The sequence below is a fragment of the Acanthopagrus latus genome, chromosome 8, assembly GCF_904848185.1.
Source record: "Acanthopagrus latus isolate v.2019 chromosome 8, fAcaLat1.1, whole genome shotgun sequence".
NCBI classification, from domain to species: Eukaryota; Metazoa; Chordata; class Actinopteri; order Spariformes; family Sparidae; genus Acanthopagrus; species Acanthopagrus latus.
The window spans coordinates 20,973,258-20,993,079 of NC_051046.1; the positions used below are offsets into that span (position 1 = coordinate 20,973,258).

Genomic DNA, 19,822 nt, shown 5'->3' on the forward strand with positions numbered 1-19,822 from the left:
ATTTCGTGAACGTAATCTTGAAATTTCGGGTTTGCTTCGGGCTCGGGCCTGCAAATCAAGTTAATTGGTCGGGCTCGGGCTGGGTCGGGCTTTAATGCCTGCGGGCCTGGGTCGGGTCGGGCTGGATTTTTTAGGCCCGATCTTACCTCTACTCCTGTTTGCTGATATGTCTTCCAAAGTTCGCTGAAATGATCACAATACTTACTGAAGCTTTAAGTTTCATTTTAAATCAGTCAAATTAAGTCAAAACTTTTAGGCCTGCTTTAACTTCAAGTGGCTTAAACTATCCCTTAATGTCGTTTTTCTCAATATCATGAAAGAAAGAGTTCTCCCTTTGGAATTTAGCAGCCAGACCCAACTTCACAGCTGTGTGTCTGGTTTAAGTCATTTTGTTGCTTTTGGCTCAAGTTGGATTGTTCTGAATCATAGCTTACTGTTTCTGGTACAATTTCTTATACCAGATCATCTAGGCGGGCAAAATATTACAAAGCCCCACTGTTTCATCTCCGAACTCTTGAAATGAAATTTGCAGGAGTCAAGAACTGCTGCTCGGGCTTCAGAGATGGTGGATTTAGTCCCCGGAGAGAAGAAAGAGAAATTGCAGAAAGTCTATAAAAACATCAGGCTTCCCAAAAAGACAACAAGAAAAAGGAGGCCGTTTCTATATGAGAGCAGTAATGAAACATTGTCTACACCGGCTGACCTCTTCATTCGGGAGGTTTTTCTTCCACTGATGCACGGCAGCATCGAAACCAGTCTCTGAAAGATGGAGGAAATTGGTGAATGATGAATGACGTCAGTGGAGGATGGTGATGGAGGTCAGGAAAGCTATCCACACATCCCCTGATGAAGCGCGTCTCCCCCGAGAGAGACGCTGAACTACACGCACAGTCCAAGGAGGAACTTCTAGAGCTGTCCAGGACTCTGTGTGTTTGTGTGTTACCCAGCAGCTTCTGTTCACACTCCCTGTCACCGCTGCATCTGGCAAGTGATGACAAGTCTGAAGCTTTTAAAGAGATGTAGCATTTATAACTTGCTGTGAGATCAGACTCAGTCTGCTCAGAGTTCTGTCTTGAGGTTTGATTGTTGGGACTGCTGTCTTGAGTCGCAGTGGGAGGCGGGCTCATCCTGGGCAGGTCTGACAGGACTGAATGGGATCAAGGCTCCTATACGCCAGGCTGACTGTCGACTGTCCGGACAGTCAGTGAGTGTCGGGGGCTCTTGAAAGTCCGCCAGCCTTTGTTTGTGCGTAGGCCTTCAAGTTCTGGTTTCGCAATTGGCTCTTCGTTACATGTGTTCAAGCAACGCAGCCACACCGCAGCACAGGCGTCCAGCGTGTCCAGCCTGTATCAGCATCATTTGTCTCCTGTCCATGTTTGTTATGCTGTGTTGCCTCACTTTTAATGTGCAGTTTTATTTGATTGGACAAATGAACTCAACACAACTTTCAATGTAAAAACAACATTTGAATTTAACAAACAATGCCCGGGCTCAGACACAAACTTGCCCTCCTTCAATTTAAGTGCGGTAAAACAGATGTAGAAGTCCATCTTCCCCACTGTCTCCGTAAATATCATATCGGAATTAAAGGAAACTCTGTGCGCCAAAAGCATTCACACTCTGACACATTAGCATACCAATTAAAATACCGTCATATCTCCCAGCATACAGATCTCCTCCCACTCACTAACACAGCTCCCTCTGGTCTTTCTTTGACCTCTGACCCCTCTGCACTGCGATGATGACACTGATTTCATTAATCCTCCGTGCACTCAGATGTAATTAACAAGCCAGAGGAGAGGCTGGAGGTGAATATCAATCCGCTGAAGTGGTGATGATGTGGGCGGCGGCTCCTCCGTCTGTAGTGGCAGATACAAACAGGGTCATGATCATGCATATAAATTGATTTGAGAATACAACTTGCAGTTCTGTATTAATAGGGAATTTGAGCCTGATGAAAGACCAAGGTTTGATGCTTCCGGTATAATAAAGGCTGGACTGGGGGAGCAGCAGGTGCAGCTACAGCTCACTCAAGGCCACAGATAGGGGCCTGGGTGAGACACTTTGTAGGCCTTAAGGAAGTCAGACAAAAATGAGAATAGTAAGATGACAGTCTCGCGTGATCATGACAAGGGGGGTGGTCCAGGAGGGCACTGGTGACCTGGACCTCGGGTATAAAAGAGGGTGATCGGGGCAGATTTCTCAGTTGCCCCGGGGTACCTCATGGATTTATAACTCTTCTCTTGGAATAAACACCTTTTTGGACTGAAGACTTGCTGCCTCGCCTCTGTTTTGGACTTAGTCTCTGAGCGGTCTTGTCTGTTTTGGACTTAGTCTCTGAGCGGTCTTGTCTCAAATTTGGACTTAGTCTCTGAGCTGTTTTGCCTCTGGTTTTGGACTTAGTCTCAGAGCCGTTTCTCCTCAGATTTGGACTTTAACTTTTGAGCGGAGTCACAGAGTCAGATAGTGGAATAATTGGACGGATAAGGAAGGTAGTCTCCCACTACATTTTGGCGAGCTAGCCAGGAGGAGCGGCCCGGTACACAGCCTGCGGCGGCGGACCGGGAGGGACGGGACGGCGGATCTCAGGCGCGCCCCACATACACCATTAAGGGATATATTTATATCTTTTCTTCATTTACGAGTGATACCGTCTACTCCTTCCCAGCCCCAAGTCTCAGGTATTGTTCTAAAAACCTCTCCAAAAGAACCTAAGACTGAGAATTATGAAAAATAAAAATTAAATTAAGATAAATTTAATTAAATTATTATTGTAAATTTTCCTTTATAAAAATTAATAAGTAATTTTAAGTATTGTTATTATTATTAGTTTTGGTTGTATAAAAAAATAAAAAAGTAATAACCTGAATTGAAGTATTTAAGAGGCATGGCAGCGGCCTTCAGGCCAAAATTGTGAGTATGTGTGATTGATAATTATATATGTATGTTTCATGTATGTTTATGTAAAAGTATGATTTAGTCAAGTCAGTTCATGTGCGCAGCGAATTATGTCTGATAAATAATGTTCATGCATAGCTTGCCCTAACCACCTTTTAATGATAAAACAAAGTATGTATGAAGAGGGATGGATAAATGTGAGAGAATGCTTTTTAACATGTTAATTTGCATGTGGATCTGTATGTGTCTGAGTCTTGGAAGTGGAATGGTGTGGTATGTTGTAAAATATGTGGCAGTACTGAGAATAATGGCACAAGGAAACTGCACTAAGCAGTTATCTGTTAAAACAAATAGCTCGAGCTGTGGAGTGTAAGGAGACGGGACAGATAAGTTGAAGATAAAATGCGCGTTGATGTCGGAACAAGTTGTTATTGTTGTCTGAGTGTCTTATCGGTTGTTATCGTTGTTGTTATCCGAGGAAGTCGGTGATAAAGTGGTATTGTGGAAATCTGCAGAAGTCGCTAATAAATTGTTATTGTGGTTTGAGACTATAGTAAGAGGTTGTAGCGGCCCGTGAAGAGGGCCGAAAGAACTACAAGTCTAATCTGTAGTTGTTGTTGTTGTTGTTGTTGTTGTTGTAAGTCGTTAAATAAGGTGTTGTTGTGTTGTGAGATTTGAACAAAGAGCTCATTCGACCCGGGGGAAGGGTCAAGAGAACTGGCGGTCTTACGAATAATCATTGTGCCCTCTCAGGAATGATTTAGACGCGCATGAAGTTCTGTTTGGCGGGGAAGCCAAAATCGCTGTGCCCTCTCTGGAGCGATAAAAAGATAATGCGGATCCAAGAACAGCGCCTATGAAAGAGGGCTGTTATAGTGAAATAGCTGTAGAGTAGAAGAGAAGAAAATAATATAAGGCCTTTGTAAAAATATGTACATAAAGTGTGAAAACTGAAAAAAAAATGCATGAATGTAAAATAGAGGAGTAAGGTACCGTGTAAATAATAAAATAGAACAAGTGAGGCAGGACAAATTAAAAGAAATAGATAATTGTAGTAGAAGAAATTGTTTTTTGTTCTTTGACAAAAATACGTAAGTAAACAGTTAAATTGTTTAAATAAAAAAAGAGAATAATAATCGGAAGGCCAGAGCAGGAGCAATCTAATCCAAAAAAGATAACGGCAGCAAGGAAGAAAGAATAGAAGATAAAAGTAACGCAGCGCCAGCTGTGCCAGTCAGCGTCCGACAGGATGGGCATAACACACAGTAAGCGGCCGACGGGACTGACACCCGCAGAATTAGTAATGTTAAAACACCCAACGCAAAAGAGAAAAATTCAGGAGTGCATGAAAAGATGGCACGGGGTATCCTCTGGAGCCACAAAGTGGCCGTTAGCAGGGACCTTTGACCTAAATTATTGTGACTGAATAGAGGCTGAATTACAGAGAAAAGACCTAAAGAATGATGATAATAAATGATAATGATAAGTAGAAGGAAACATGACAATTTCCACTGTGAGAAGTAGACGGGAGAATAGTGGGAAAAATTACAGTAGAGGTGAGAGAGAGAGGGCCAGAAGCAGAACACACACATACAATCAAAAATAGATCAGGGGAGACCTTGAAAACCAGCCAGCGCCCAGCACAGAAAACAATGAGACACTGTCAGGGCAGCTGCAATTTAGACTTCAGCCAAACCTTCTGCATTTAGCAGAGAACTTAGACTTGGAGTAGAGAGCAAGCATTAAAATCGATGCTGTGACAAATAAGTAATAAATAATAATAATAATATAGGCGGCAGGTAGAGCAGGTAGGCTCGTCATCGGAACAAGATACTGAACCCCAAATTTCTCCTGATGTGCAGTTGGCACCTTGCGTGGCAGCCTCTGCCATCAGTGAGGGCCCTGCGCTGAGCTGATGACTCGTCCAGGGAGTGCCCTGCCTTCACCCAGACAGATAACTGCGACTGGCTCCAGTAACAAACCCTGCGACCCCATAAAAGGGATGAAGTGGTGACGGACAACAATAATGATGCTAATAATAATAGTAATAATAATATTTAATAAACAATAAGAAAATAGTAAATAATAACAGAATAGTAAATAATAGAAGAATAGTAAGTAATAAGAGAAGTGTAATTAAAATAACTGATAATTATAGGCAAATTAAAGTAATATGATATGATAATAAATTGAATGATGAGGATAAAGTGGTGGGTGATAACACAGATACAAGCATAAAAATGAAAATAAAATAATTACTGATGACTATTGCGCCACTAAAACGGGACATGGAAAATCAAGGTGTCGGAACGCATTTTTGGCTTGAACAAACATATTTTGATGATGAGGAAATTGGACATTGGAAACTGAGCAAGAAATCAGTCAAACATTATGGCATTTGACGAAAGTTGGTAATACAGACTCTTCCGGTTTGTAATCAATGTGCTGTAAAGAATATGATCAGGATGTGAGAGGAGGAGGAGAGACTCCCATTTGGAGTGTCAGAAAGTCATATAAGAGGCAATTATCTCTACATGAGGGGTTATCGTTTTAAGAGGGAGTAAGATATGAAGTGCCGTGAAAGTATGTGACCTCCACTCTGTTGTATTTAAGTCAGTAACATTTGGAAGACTGGAGAGAACAGTCTGGACCTTCCCTACATGCAGCATGCATTAAAGAGATCTGATTCATCACACTGAGTCTAACATTCTTAAGATATAAGATAATCCTTATAGGTGAGTAAGAAATTGAAAGGAAGTGACTTATGCAAACCTGATAAAGGGTAATACAATGAAAATAATAGCATATAATAGGAAGAAAATATAATATGATACAATATGAGATACTGTAATAATGATATGATACAGTACAGTATTACATGAGGCCCCACTACAATAAAATGGGTGTATGAGTGAAAATAAATATATGAAATAAGTATAAAGAATAAACTTCGTGGTGACATTCAGTGACTAGTATACAGCCTGTATACTACAGGGGTGCGTTGCTCGGAACGAATGTGTCATACAAACCAAAAAGTTACCCAAAGTTAGTGTGTGGTTGATGAGATCCATCCATACACTGTATGGGAAGAGCAGAATGATTGTGAAATTTGTTTGAATGATAAGTCCATTGAAAGTTTAAGCACATCTGTCCCAGTGAGTCAGCTGAAAACATAAGGAACAAAACCGGAAATTTATAAGCTCTATCTGACCCTCTTACAGGCTCTGCTGAAATAATGGCAGACAAATGGGGAAATAATGTGGTTAAAAATGTTCAACTTTGGCACTGTGTCACCCATGGGGTGCTTCCAGTAAAAGGCACATTAAGCACAGAAAGTTTAAGATAGTGTAAAATATGTTAAAAGAAAAGGTAACAGGAAAGCAGGAAAGAAAAAAAGGTAGACTGACAAGTTTTTAAAATCAGTAGTGGGACTGAAACGGTAATGGGAAAATAGAGTTTGAGTAACATAAAGAAGAAACAATGTAGGGCCAGAATTAGGAATTGACCTCCTCCATGCTGTCTCCACACCTACAACCCTCCTTTAAACAATACCTTCTCCACACAAGGTCAGGCATCCCAGGATGACTCTGTGAAGGAGGGAGGAGGATAACCAGTACACCCTGTCTTTTCAGCCCTCTTTCTCTCTTCTAAAATGAGTCACAAATTAACCTTGCTTCTCCAAAAAAGCCTTTTTCTCCACCAGCCAGCTTCTACTGACTACTGACTGCGGAGTCGAGATCACTGAGGGGATGATGTTCCCCGACCCCGTGCTGAGGCAAACAAGGAAGCAGACTGTCATTGAGATCCAGAAGTGTTTTATACACAGGCCATGTCAGCCAAACAAATTGAAGGAGGCTACAGAGGTATCACCTGACACAAAGACTGGAGTCGGGTGGGCCACAGAGTCCTGGACAAAGATGGCAGGCACTGCACAACAGCCAGAGGAAAAGGAGACTGGGCCCGTATCAAATTATCAAGGAAAGTGCAACAGCACTGACCAGATAAGCTATGCTGCAGAAGTAAGGTTATGGGAACCCCGAGCTTAATCATCAAGAAGGGAGAGATCCAGAGGAATCCTGACCACATGCACCAGCTAAAGGTGTCTGTTCATTTCCCAGGATTCACCTTGACACAGCCAAAGGAGACAGCAGAGGTCAGAGGTCTGAACTTTGAGCAGCACATACACAAGACACACACACACACACACACACACACACACACACACACACACACACACACACACACACACACACACACACACACACACACACACACACAGAGGGAAACACTGATTGAATGTTAAAGTCTAAGCTTTGCTTTCTGGCAGTATTTGATAGCTTTAGGGCTCTAAGCAAGTTTGATTTTTAGAAATATAAAAGATGCACATTCTGTTGTTATCCTGTTGTTGACTGTTAGACTAGGTTAAAGAAAATATCCACTCAGCCCTAGGGCTGTCAAGGTCATTGCTCATTCATCAGGGTGCCATTGTTGACTCTCTCATTTCACCATGTACCTCCCCCATCTTGCCCGAAAAAGAAACCAAAAAAAAAAAAAAAAAAAGGGGGGGGAGAGATTTTTAAAATACTTTAGGGTCATAAATTAAGATGCTGTAATGACTGTGGGTTTTCAGTTACTGATTTAACAAATGCATATTCTAGCATTCCTGTTTATCCTGACTCACAGTTCAAGGTTGCTTTCACTATCAATGGTAAACTTTGTTCATGGATTTGGATGCCATAGTTTTCTTCTCCAGTCCAACTTTGTTCCAAAACCGCAAATGAAAACAAATGATTGCCTTATTGGATTTAGCAGGCTATTGTTGTCCATAGATTGAGCTTTTTCTCATTCATTTTTTTTTATTCTTTTAGGCCTCCCAGACCATAGACGTCCCTTAAAGAAAAAAAAATCATGAAAATAAGACATTTCTGAAATGGTGTTTATTTAAAAAAAAAAAAAAAAGAGTAGTCCCACGGTGACGAAAAGTGATTAATAGATCATTATTTTTAACTTTACGTAACTTTAACGTTATGACCATATCTGATATAATTATGTGTCCTCTAACTGTTTGTGTTCTGCATGCTGTTTCATTTAACCTCAGAAAACCAAAAAGAACAGATAATTAAATATGTTGCAGATAGGGCGCAGTTTGCCTGTCGAATTTTGATGCAAGACGCTCCAACTGGTAAGCAACCTTTAGCATACTATAGCACCAAGTTAGATAACTCTGAGGCTGGTCTGCATCCCAGTTGTCAGGGACTTGCAGCAGCAGCTTTTGCTTTGAGAGAGCCTCAACAGGAACCATAGGACACCCAACAATACTGTATACATCTCACCAGATACATGCCCACCTCACCAGTCCAAGGTTTGTGCTTACACAAGCTAGGTTATGAAGTTGTGCTCTCAGCAACAACTGAACATCCAACGCTGCAATACAGTTAATCCTGCAACATGGATGATGATACCCATAGATAGAATGCAACATGACTGCCTTCAAGCCACAAATGTGTTTCTGAGACCACGTGAAGATATGCATAATCAGCCAATAACAACATATCTCTCTCTCTTTGTAGATGGATCCTGCTTCAGAGACGTGACAAGCAACAACACAGGTTAAGAAATTGTACAGTTGCTGCCAGATGATATATTTACCACAGTCTAAACAATCTATCTTGCCCAACCATGCTCAGCACAGCTTGCAGAAATTAAAGCTTTTAACTGCCGCAAAGCAAATTATCAGAAGGCAAGCGGTTAAATGTATACTCACAGTGGGCTATGCATACGCAGTGTGTCATATATATGGAAATATCTGGAAACAGAGAGGTTTTCTCAGAGCGGAATGGCACACCAGTAATGCATGGAGCAGCCATCTTAACACTAATTCAAGCATTCATCTATCAAGTGTATCAGCTATTATCAAGTGTGCTGCTCACCAAAAAAGCAGTTCCCTAATAGCCAAACGCAATAGCCTGGCTGACGAGGCCACTAAACAAGCTGAAACCGGTACATGTGTTGGACGGTTGAAGGCAGCCGAAAACTGTGAACCACTCACCACTTTACCATCCTTAATAGCAGCCCAGAAGGAGGCTGACATACGTACAGTTAGTGTGGTTAAAACGTGGTGATATTAAAACCACTCAAGAAGACCACCAGAAAGGTTTATGGTGTAAGCACAGTAGATAAAACTTTAGCAGAATGTTTGTGCAAACAATACTCTGAGGAAAGCCTTTCCTGCTGCAAAATTATACAAATTATACAAATGTGTTTGCCAGAGTGCATGAATTCTGATAACGAGTCATCTTTTGATAGAGATAAAGATTAAACTAGGAGTTTGAGACCATGGACTTCTGAAAATAAAGACAGTTCAGGCTAAAAAGGGCAGAGACTATCCAGGGTGGAAAAAAAAAAAAAAAAGAGCACTCTTCAATTTGGGCTAAGAGAAAAGAAAAGGGTATTTGTAGGACAGAGAAATGCAGGTTAAAATACAGCCTTAAGTCCATGGACGGCAAACATCGGATAAATAATCAAAAAGCAAGGTAAATTAAAGTCTAAATTAAAGGAAATGTGAGAATAATGCATGCGAGAACCAAAACTGAAAAAAACACACACAAAAAAAAAACAATCTGAACTGAAAATAAACAACGATAATAGTTGTTAACAAAAATCGAAGACCAACAAAAAAGTTTCAGTTAAACCAACAATAAATGTTCGAACATTCTTATGGGGGTTTAATAAAGTAAAAAAGTAGTGTATGAGGTTGTTGACTGTGTGTTGTCAACTACCTGTGTCTTGAGTGTGTGTTGAAGAATCTACTGGAAAAATTAGTGTTTCCTAAAATAAATTGTGCTATTTTGCAGTGTTGTGTGATTTGGTGCTGATGTAACTGTCAGACATTGGAGACATTTTTGCTGTTCTAAAGAGCTTTGTATTACTGTTAATAAGTGGTTAAGTGTGTTGCAGTACTCAAACGATGTGAAGGTTATTAGACAAACTTGATAGTTCTGGTCTAAAATGTGTGTGCTAATAGATATATTAGTATTGAATGTGATTTATGAGATGGTTGTTCTTGTGTGTTGTTTTTGACTTATGAATACTATTCGTGCAGGCTAAGAGTTTATAAATGCATGTGTAAAGTGTCGTTGAGATAAGGAATCCAAGTGACGGTCGGTTGAGGTTACAGCCGAGGAGACACATCCCCGGGCAGGTTTTATATTGTTTTAAGAGCGGGTTCCTATCTCGCTGATGGCTGAGGGAGTTGTGTGCTGAAAAGTTGTGTTTCAAACTGCAGCTCCATTGCTCCTCCCCTGGTGTGTGTGAGAGGGGGGATGCTAGCGCCCCCCGCTCTACTGCACGTCCGGTGTGACGTAATCACCCTCCCTTTCTCTCCTCGCTGTCGACTGGGTCCAAGCTCAGTGAACTTTTCCTTTTTTAGTACATCAAGGTTTTGTTGTGTATTTTTTTGTTGTTGTTGTTTTTCAAGCTCCTTTCAGCATGCTGTCTCATTAGTGGTTGTTGTCTGAAGTGAATACCTATATGCAAGTGATATATACAATTTACGACGATTACATATAAGCTGCTATTTCAAATATTATAACCAATTGTGTTGCAAATACAGTTTAAGCCAGTTTATATTCAAGTAAACGCTATGATCTGTTCTTTGGAGTTACAGGGTGTGAGCTGAAGAAGGCTGTTGTTAATCAAGTAGCATTTGACCAACCTACTCTATTGCCCAAATGGTGTGTTCATAACAAAGAAATTCAAAGCTAATATTAGAACTGAAATATTAGAAATGATATATAATGATGTTGAAAATACTGAGATCCTTTACAAAAAAGCATATATATAAAGTGTCTGTGTTGATTGCATCATGATTTTCACATCAAAGTTCACATACCTGTTACAGAAGAAGTAAAATCATCATTTTAACTACAGAAACATCAAGCATCTAATAAAAACATACATATAACATGTCCACAGTCACAAGGTTCAGTAGAACATGCCAGTGGTATATCAAAAACTAAAATAGCCAAAATCATGGCTGATGGTAATGGTAAACTCACCTGAGAAGATGCTTTGCCATTAGCACTAATGTCTATGCACTCACAAACTAACAGACTAACCCATCTAACCCTGCATGAAATGCTCACTGGATGCCCAATGCCACTGCCACAGTGCAGGGGCCCTATAGAGGGACCGCTTCAGCAGCACTATTTATGGGGTTTAACTCAAATCTACAGATGTGTCCTCCAACAGGTGAAAGACTGATAGTAGTGTCGGAGAGGCTGCCGAGGATGATGCCACCAGCACAACCACGGGCAGTGACACCCTGGAAAGCGCACGTGCAGGACCGTCCGGCCTGCAAGATATACACCACCCGTCCACGCCTGAATTCTGGCCAGAGTCAGAGCGTTCTCTGACTCAGATTAATTTGTTTGTTTTCTTTCTTTTTGTGCTAACCCTTTCAGGTTTCGCAAGGGGGGAGGTAGAAAGAGAAGTCCTAATGACATGTGCCACTATTAACACACCACATGTTAACTGTGCACTTACCATGGTCACCTTAGCCACAATTACAAGGGCATAGTGAAAATGGGAGAACTACTACATCTTCTGTATGTAAAAGCTGACACATATGGTTGTTCACTAACCACCGATGGCACAATAGCTAACGCTCCAGGTTAACATTGGGTGGGACTACCCCGCACCACTGACTGTCAAGAGAATGGATGGTGACATTACAGGTAATACGCACAAACACGTCATGTTAGGACACAGAAACAATCAGAAAATGAAACTTTTAGAAGCCAGTAGATGGATTCGGCTAAAGAGTAACTGAGAAAAAAGAGATTTGGCCAAACTAAGAAGCACAGAAAAAGACCAATAAGAGTGTATTGTACGTTACAAACGTCAAAAGAATACCACTGCCAGGAAGTCACAGAGGTGACTGTTCGGATATAACTGAATGTCTTGCTTGTTGTGCAGTGCACATGGCAGTGAAATTGGATAGATGGAGTTCCAACTCTCAAATATGCCAATGAAAAATTAAAAACAATGACAGCTATGTAAACTTGATAAACTAATCTTCCTTTTCTGTGTAGCACGAGGACGAGTTGGTGTATGTAACCTGGAGAAACACAACCAACCTGACGTGGTGAGACTAATGAAGTGCAGCAATGAGACCTGGTATCCGGCCACCAATGGGGGCAATGCTACCACCATAAAAATGTGTGAATCCAGCCCTTCAACAATTAGCCCAACCACAACTACAGGATGAGCTCTCCGTGGATAATCAGCTAGGAAGACAACATCATGGATAGAGGTCAAAATGTAATTTAGATAAATGTGCCAGCAAGGCTGTGAGCCTGGCTAAGGTTGCTGTCCACTCCTGCAGAGGAACAATCCAAATGGATACAACAGAGCAGAGGTATCTGTCAGTGCCTGCACCCTCCAGGAAGAAGGGTGAGCTATCAACACAGAGACTACTGTACAAGGAGAGAGACAGGCTGACAGGTTTATAAATTATATTCCGACAATTGTACGACGATCCCTTGTATTCAACATAGTTATGTAGAGTCAAATGTTGTAAATGTGTTGATGAAGAAAAGCGGGCACTCATTTGTGAAGGTCACGTCAGAAAGCTGAGTGCCATAAAAAGCACAAGAAATGTATTAAACCAGTGTGGTTTACAGGAAACCAGTAAGTTCATAGGGACTCTGGTGTAATGTTGGCCTTAGGGCCGCCACACTAACCAAGGCAACACCACGGGTAATATGTCACCAAGGCTAACAAATAACCCAAGCGTGTCATTTAAGTCCAGGTGCTAAGATTGGATAGAGCTCTTACCTGTCGTTATGTAATTGGATCATTGGAAAAATACCAGAAGAAATTTTTTTTACAAAAACAAAAGGTGGTATGAGAGTTTTACGTCAATGATCTAATAATTACTGATCTAATGTTTGCTGAACTGACCAAAGAGGGATCATCTTTACAAAGTGTGTCTAGATAATATTCTAATTCTAAAGGGTTTAAGAATTTGTCTATGTAATCTTGTGCTTTTCTGAAAAAAAAAAAAAAAAAAAATCTTAAACCTATGATATATTCACATGAGCACGAGTTACCTAGTTATGCATGCTTAAAAACAAACCTTGAGGTGTTGAATGGTGTAATTCATCAAGAGTTTGATTCACGTGTGTCACAGTCACGAGTGCCTTCAAAGAGTTAACCACAATGTGTGATTTAATGCTGTATGTACACATATTATGTTTGCACCCACAGAACAGGTCAGTTGGTGGGCCACATGGCAGGGCATTTTACCTCTCATAAACAGCTAATTGGAGAGGACGTTTCCCCAGTCATGTTGCCAGGTCAGAATAGAAACCTGTCAATGAATATCACTGGGTCATCTGTTTGAGGGCAGGTCCAGAAGATGGCTCAGGGAGAGCTCTCAACTATCGTCTTGATAGTTGAAGCACTTCCCTGTGGGTTGATACTCATTATCAGTCTCGTAGGATGGGGTGGCATTTACACTGTTTGAAACTATATATATCGTGTGTCATTTACAGTATACTCATGCTGTTGTTTCTGTTTTGATGATAAGACAACTGTACTCCCTGATGTTCAAGTTTGAAGTGTTGGTCCTTTTTAGAAGGACCAAAGGGGGGACTGTAGTGGCAGATACAAACAGGGTCATGATCATGCATATAAATTGATTTGAGAATACAACTTGCAGTTCTGTATTAATAGGGAATTTGAGCCTGATGAAAGACCAAGGTTTGATGCTTCCGGTATAATAAAGGCTGGACTGGGGGAGCAGCAGGTGCAGCTACAGCTCACTCAAGGCCACAGATAGGGGCCTGGGTGAGACACTTTGTAGGCCTTAAGGAAGTCAGACAAAAATGAGAATAGTAAGATGACAGTCTCGCGTGATCATGACAAGGGGGGTGGTCCAGGAGGGCACTGGTGACCTGGACCTCGGGTATAAAAGAGGGTGATCGGGGCAGATTTCTCAGTTGCCCCGGGGTACCTCATGGATTTATAACTCTTCTCTTGGAATAAACACCTTTTTGGACTGAAGACTTGCTGCCTCGCCTCTGTTTTGGACTTAGTCTCTGAGCGGTCTTGTCTGTTTTGGACTTAGTCTCTGAGCGGTCTTGTCTCAAATTTGGACTTAGTCTCTGAGCTGTTTTGCCTCTGGTTTTGGACTTAGTCTCAGAGCCGTTTCTCCTCAGATTTGGACTTTAACTTTTGAGCGGAGTCACAGAGTCAGATAGTGGAATAATTGGACGGATAAGGAAGGTAGTCTCCCACTACACGTCCTCCCACATGTTCAGACGCGTCCATCAAGCGGAGAGCAGCAGCATGGACGCACAGGATGTTAATATTAGCACCACCACAGAATCTCTGATGAACTGTCAACAGGATCTGAGCTTATTTCATGATGTGAACTTTAATTATTCATGAGCCATTTTGACAGAGAGTCAACTCTGTTCCACTTATGTCGACAGAAGAGGTGAAAATGATTTTATTCTGGCTGTTTTCATATCAAGGATTTTTTTTTTTTTTCAACTGAACTGAAATGAAACAGCAGGGGAAAAGAGGAGGAGACTTCAATCTGAGATTATATTTAAGATTAAAACTTGTACATAAGCGGTTGAATGCATTTTCAATTGAATGTTAGCTATATTCCTTAGCAACTATGGCACAGCAGGTCTGTCAGTTCAGGGATTTCTGTGATGCCCACCTGCCAACATTAGGCTGTAAAGAAGAAGAGGAGATTTTCAGACACACTCCCCCTCCCCACACATCCCTACGTCTCAGACAAAGAGAATAAATAAAGTTGCGAAAGTATAATTACTTTAAATGTGTCTTAATTTCTTTGCTCACAGTAAAAGAAAAATAAATAAAACATGTAAAATAGACAAGCATACAGCAGAGACAAAACATTGTCTACACCCGATGAAGTATTAAATCAGGAGTCATTTCACCCTCAGCAGCATCTCAGCCAGGTTCTCAAAGATGGAGGACATTTACTATTGATGATTTATTTTATGTCCTCCATAGAGCAAAAGACAGGAGCAATTAAGTTTTGATGGCTTGAGAAGCAGTCCGTAAATCCTGGTGCTTGAATATAAATTTCCTCCTTTTTTGCTTAATTTTTTTTTTTACATCAAAGGACAACACAGGACAATTTATGTCACCTGAATCAGCGTGTGCAGATAAAGAGGATTCACTTTAAAAACACCAATTGAGGAGAAACACTGAGGTTCATCCAGACTTTGTTCTTCAGTTTACAGTGTGTACAGAGCCGCCTCACCTTTAGATCATCACCAGGACGACCTTCGGCGACATGAAAGTGATATTTTGACGGCTTGTGAATGCAGCCCGGCTCCAGTCGGCCTCAGAGGGAAAACAGTAACAGCTTCATCTGACTTCATACAGCTCTCCACGTTGAAAAGAAGAATCCTCTGCTTTATCTCTCCCTCTTTATTCTGTCTAATTAGCCGTCGGCACGGTATTGCTCTCTGTTTCTTTGTGGCCGAGCAGCAGCACATCCTTTTCTTCTGGCATCTTTTGGGAAATTAATTCATTTTTTGCTAAAGTGTCTTAATAATTACAGTGACATCGGGGTTAATTGCCTAATCTCTATTGCCATGGAGGCATCCCGTTGAAATCCCCACACAATCTGTTACAGAAACAGCAGCCAGAAGATCCTCTGTTACCAGAGGGGACGCTCTGACCTAAATAAAGTTTTTTTTTTTTTTCTTTTAACATCCAGCAGGTAGCGGACAGGGAGCTCAGGTACGCTGTTCACTGTCATTAATTTTCCACTTTGATTTAACACTGGAAACTTGTTCTGGAGCAGAGGGAGGGAGGCTGTCTGTGGTTTCTAAAATATGGAGGTCCGGTGTAACAATGTCAGCCAAGGACTCGGGTTAGTGCCTTTAAAATAAAAGTACCGCGATTTGTTTTAATCTTAAACTTCTGAATTATGACGAGAAGGCGCTCTCTGTTAATAGTGGATCTTTGATTTAATCATCGGACTCGTCCTTCACACTTTTAGCACTTGAACAGGCAGCTGCTTTTCCTGCACAAGCTCTGTTTCTGTGCTTGAACTATTTATTGAATCATTTTGCAGTCAGTCAGTCGCCATAGGCATTGTCTGGTTTTACAAAAAGTACATGTATATATAAATATACAAAAATTATATACATTTTTTTTTTTTTTTTTTTTTTTTTTCTGTGCACTTTTAAGATTAGAGGTGTAAGAAGTCAGAAGTCACAGTTTGTACCTTGGTTTTTGGATTAAAAGTTCAGTAGAACAAAAAAAATGTGTGGGAAAAAAAATCCAAATGCAAACGCTAAAGGCTTCTTTTCATGTATTTATACCAGACAGTGGTGTAAGGTACTGTTTGTTCCACAGCTGCCTTCTTATATACGTCGGTATGTTAACATGTTTCCATTGTTAGATCTGTCAAACAATGCAATGTTAACAATGTTAACCTCTTCAGCCCTAATTAAGATGTACACATATAAAGAGACTTTTTCTTAATGAAGAAGGTACTTGCAAGTAGCTTCTTTTGCGCTGAGCAGAGTCTGCAGGTATTCATTTCAGAATACAGCTCCAAACAACCACCACCAAAATGTAGGGCAGCTGGTGTGTAGCCGGAGAGGCAAAATCCCAGTCAAAAGAGGCGTTAACAGTAAGGCACTGAGCCCCAAAGTGCTAAAACATTACATTTAATACACTATTTATAAAAACTTTTATATTTATTTTAACATGTGTTCTGCAGTTCAGCAAAGGAACTTTGTCAGGGGAAACACAAAAATACATTTACAAAAAGGTAGAAGCTATGCTTTTCAGTCTGTGTTCCGTTACTTGCAGAGTCTCAGGTGTTTCAATAAAGTGTCAAGTCAAGTGTATCCCAAACTAATCACAACCAAAACTGTTGCTTTGCATTGAAACACAGGACTGAGTTGTGAGTGTGTTGTGCTGTTTGTTTGTGATGACCTGTTTTGTATTTGTGCCCTATTTGTACAATACTCCAAACTGGCCCTTGAACCTCGAAGAAGGATTTCTCCACTTTTGCACATCTTAACCCCCTTATAAATAAAAGATACGCTCTCCTACTGTTGCTAAAAGATTCTCACTTTGTCAGAATTGTCCATTCTTTCCCTAACTTTCCTGACATGTTCTGTCCAGTTTAAATATCAAAGTGCAACAGAATCAGTAATGGAAACATGCTCTCAAGGTCCTCATTAGATATTCAGATGACAGGTCAATATGTCTCACACACACACACACACACACACACACACACACACACACACACACACAAACACACCTCCTATTACCCAGGGGGGCGGGACCGGCCTGTCACCACGGCGCAAAAGCTCCACAGCTGATGGATGTCGACCTGCATCCAGAGGTGATGGATGTTCGTGTCACAGCAGGCAGCGCACCGAGTGTAGAGGGGGACGGGGTCATGGTGGACATTGGTTGGTACTCTGTTCAGGTATGCTGACAAAAAACCTGCTCCTCCCTCCCCCCAGAGCAGTCCAGAGACAACGTCCCCAGCCGGAGTGAAAGGTCAGTAATCTGTGATTAATAAGAGCAAGCAAAGGGAGGAAGGTCGGAAACTAATCTGACACACACACAACTGAACATGGGACATGTTGTCGTTCACATTCTGCATTCTTTCGGCTGCTAACCTTCACTCTGCCAAAATGTCCTTACTAATCTAAATGTCCCAACTTGTCCCAAAGTGTCTGGAAAATGTCTTTAATCACAGCAAATGTCCACACTTCCTAAAAAAATGCCACAAAAATGTCCTCTCTGTCCAAATGTGTTATTATTAAAAATGAAAAAGCAAACATTTTCAAAAATGTCCTCAGCTAATTATGAAAGATGTCCCCACAAAAATATTCTCATGTTCCAAAATTGTTCCAATTCCTAAATAATGCCCCAATTTTTCTAAAAAAATTTTTTTTTTCTCCAAAATGTCCCTATCTTATTGAAATGTCCAACTTTTAAAATATGTCTACACTTTCCAAAGACATCCTCACATTTGAAATATGTCTCCAGTCTATAAAAGTGTCCTAATTATTCAAAATGTTCCCAGATTCTGAAAAATGTCCTTGCTTTCTAAAGATGTTCTCATCTCCAAAAATATCCTTGTGATTAAACACACAATGTATAAAGGATATTCTGGGCTCAGGAACACTTCGGGTTTTCAAATGACTGGTCGATTGCATTGTGTTTTCTTCACATTTGACTCATGCAGTTAACTACATTACATATATTTTCTGAAACAGGGTCCACTTGTTGTCCACTAGAAGAGGGGGGACTTCCTCTCCATTTGGACTGTGACTTGAAGATGGATCGAGGGTTTGTTCAGGTTGCTGCTGTGAGTTCACAGTAATGACTGAAGATCAGTTCTTCTCTTCCTCACTTGAATCTTGGCTGCTGATCATCAGAGGATTCTGTTTCAAGAGATTTTAGTGAGGACATCAAACAGCAAAGTGAGAAGAACCTGCCTGAGTAGGGGACGTACAAATGCCCAAACATCCCGCAGACATAAATGTGATGTGTGATACCTACACTCGTCTTTTTGTCCAGTACGGTCTCATGAAGTTGAAGTTAGTTTAAAGGTTGATGTTGACGAGTTGGACAGCCGACTGTTTGCAGGAGTGACTCTGAGCAGAGAGTCGTTTCTGTTGCTTTAATCATAATAAAAGTGTTCATAAATATTCATTTTCAGAGCAGTGATTCACTCAGCTGTCAGTCATGTGGTTGCACAAAGAAACGACTGGCGCTGACAGCTGGAGCGCGATGTCATCACCGGCAAACACTCAGTTACAGCCAAGTGAACTTTCATTTTTCACAGCCAATCAGCCGGCTGTTCACATGCCGACACTGCGGTGTTCCTGGTTGTCCAAGTCACACTGTCTACATCCGTGCTGACGGGCCATTTATCTCCGTTCGAAGCGCCGTCGGCCCTTCGGCGCCTGACAGCAGGAAGAGATGGTGAACAAACAGCTTTTCGAATGGAAACGGCGAGCATTCGGCAAAATGTCCGCCATCCTCGGGGGCAAACAGCGCATTTAATTTAGTGTTTAATAGGTTGTCATAACACAGCAGACGGTCTGTGAGAGTGATTGAATAAACCATTACCTCCCCTCCCCTGTGTGTGTGTGTGTGTGTGTGTGTGTGTGCGTGCGTGTGTGTGTGTGTGAGGGGTCTCCTGTACGGCGGCAGGCTCATGAATGCTAAGTGTGTCTTTGAATATAAGAGCAGCGTGTCGCACCTGCAGGAAAATCAACTGTCACCAGTCTGAATGCATTAAACTTAATTTCTGTTTCACAGTATTTCAAATTAAAATATACCGTCCATTTAAATTCAGCTCAATCCTTCAGCCAGTCAAACTTTACCTGTCATAAAAGATTCAGCCTGACACACATGGCAGACTGCCTTTCGTTATTTTAAGAGTCTGTTACTCTCTTATTAGGAGCAACATAAGCCCTCCGCAGGTCAGTTTACAATTTTTGCAGACTTTCTAAGTTCACAATCACTAAAAAATATTATTATAGAACAGTTTAACGTTGAAAAAAAGAAAGAAAGTAAAATATAAAGAAAAATGTCATTTCTTACATGTCAAGCGTCTTTTAACTGAAAGTCTACGTAAGCCTTCAAATCACTGTATTCATTAATAATACAGTTTCAAAAATGAGTTTCACTGTGTGTTCATCAGCCCTTTAAACTGACAGTGAGGGAATCAACTTTTAATTGTAGAGTTTAAGGGAATTCATTTCTAGCTTGTGCAGGTCCAGTCTGTTGTAATGTAAGGCTAGTACGCTCAGACTCACGTAATCATAACCTATCAATATACAAACTGATAACACTGAAACTTGCTCACAAACTGATGGTTTGCTGG

General features: G+C 41.0%; 1 long non-coding RNA gene across 1 annotated transcript; it reads left to right on the top strand.

The window, feature by feature from the left end:
• Nucleotides 1-2,382: 2,382 nt before the first annotated feature.
• LOC119024219 lies at nt 2,383-12,972 on the top strand. The gene is made up of 2 exons (XR_005076422.1): nt 2,383-2,681; nt 6,602-12,972. It is a non-coding gene; the product is annotated as an uncharacterized LOC119024219 (long non-coding RNA).
• The last annotated feature ends 6,850 nt before the right edge of the window (nt 12,973-19,822 follow it).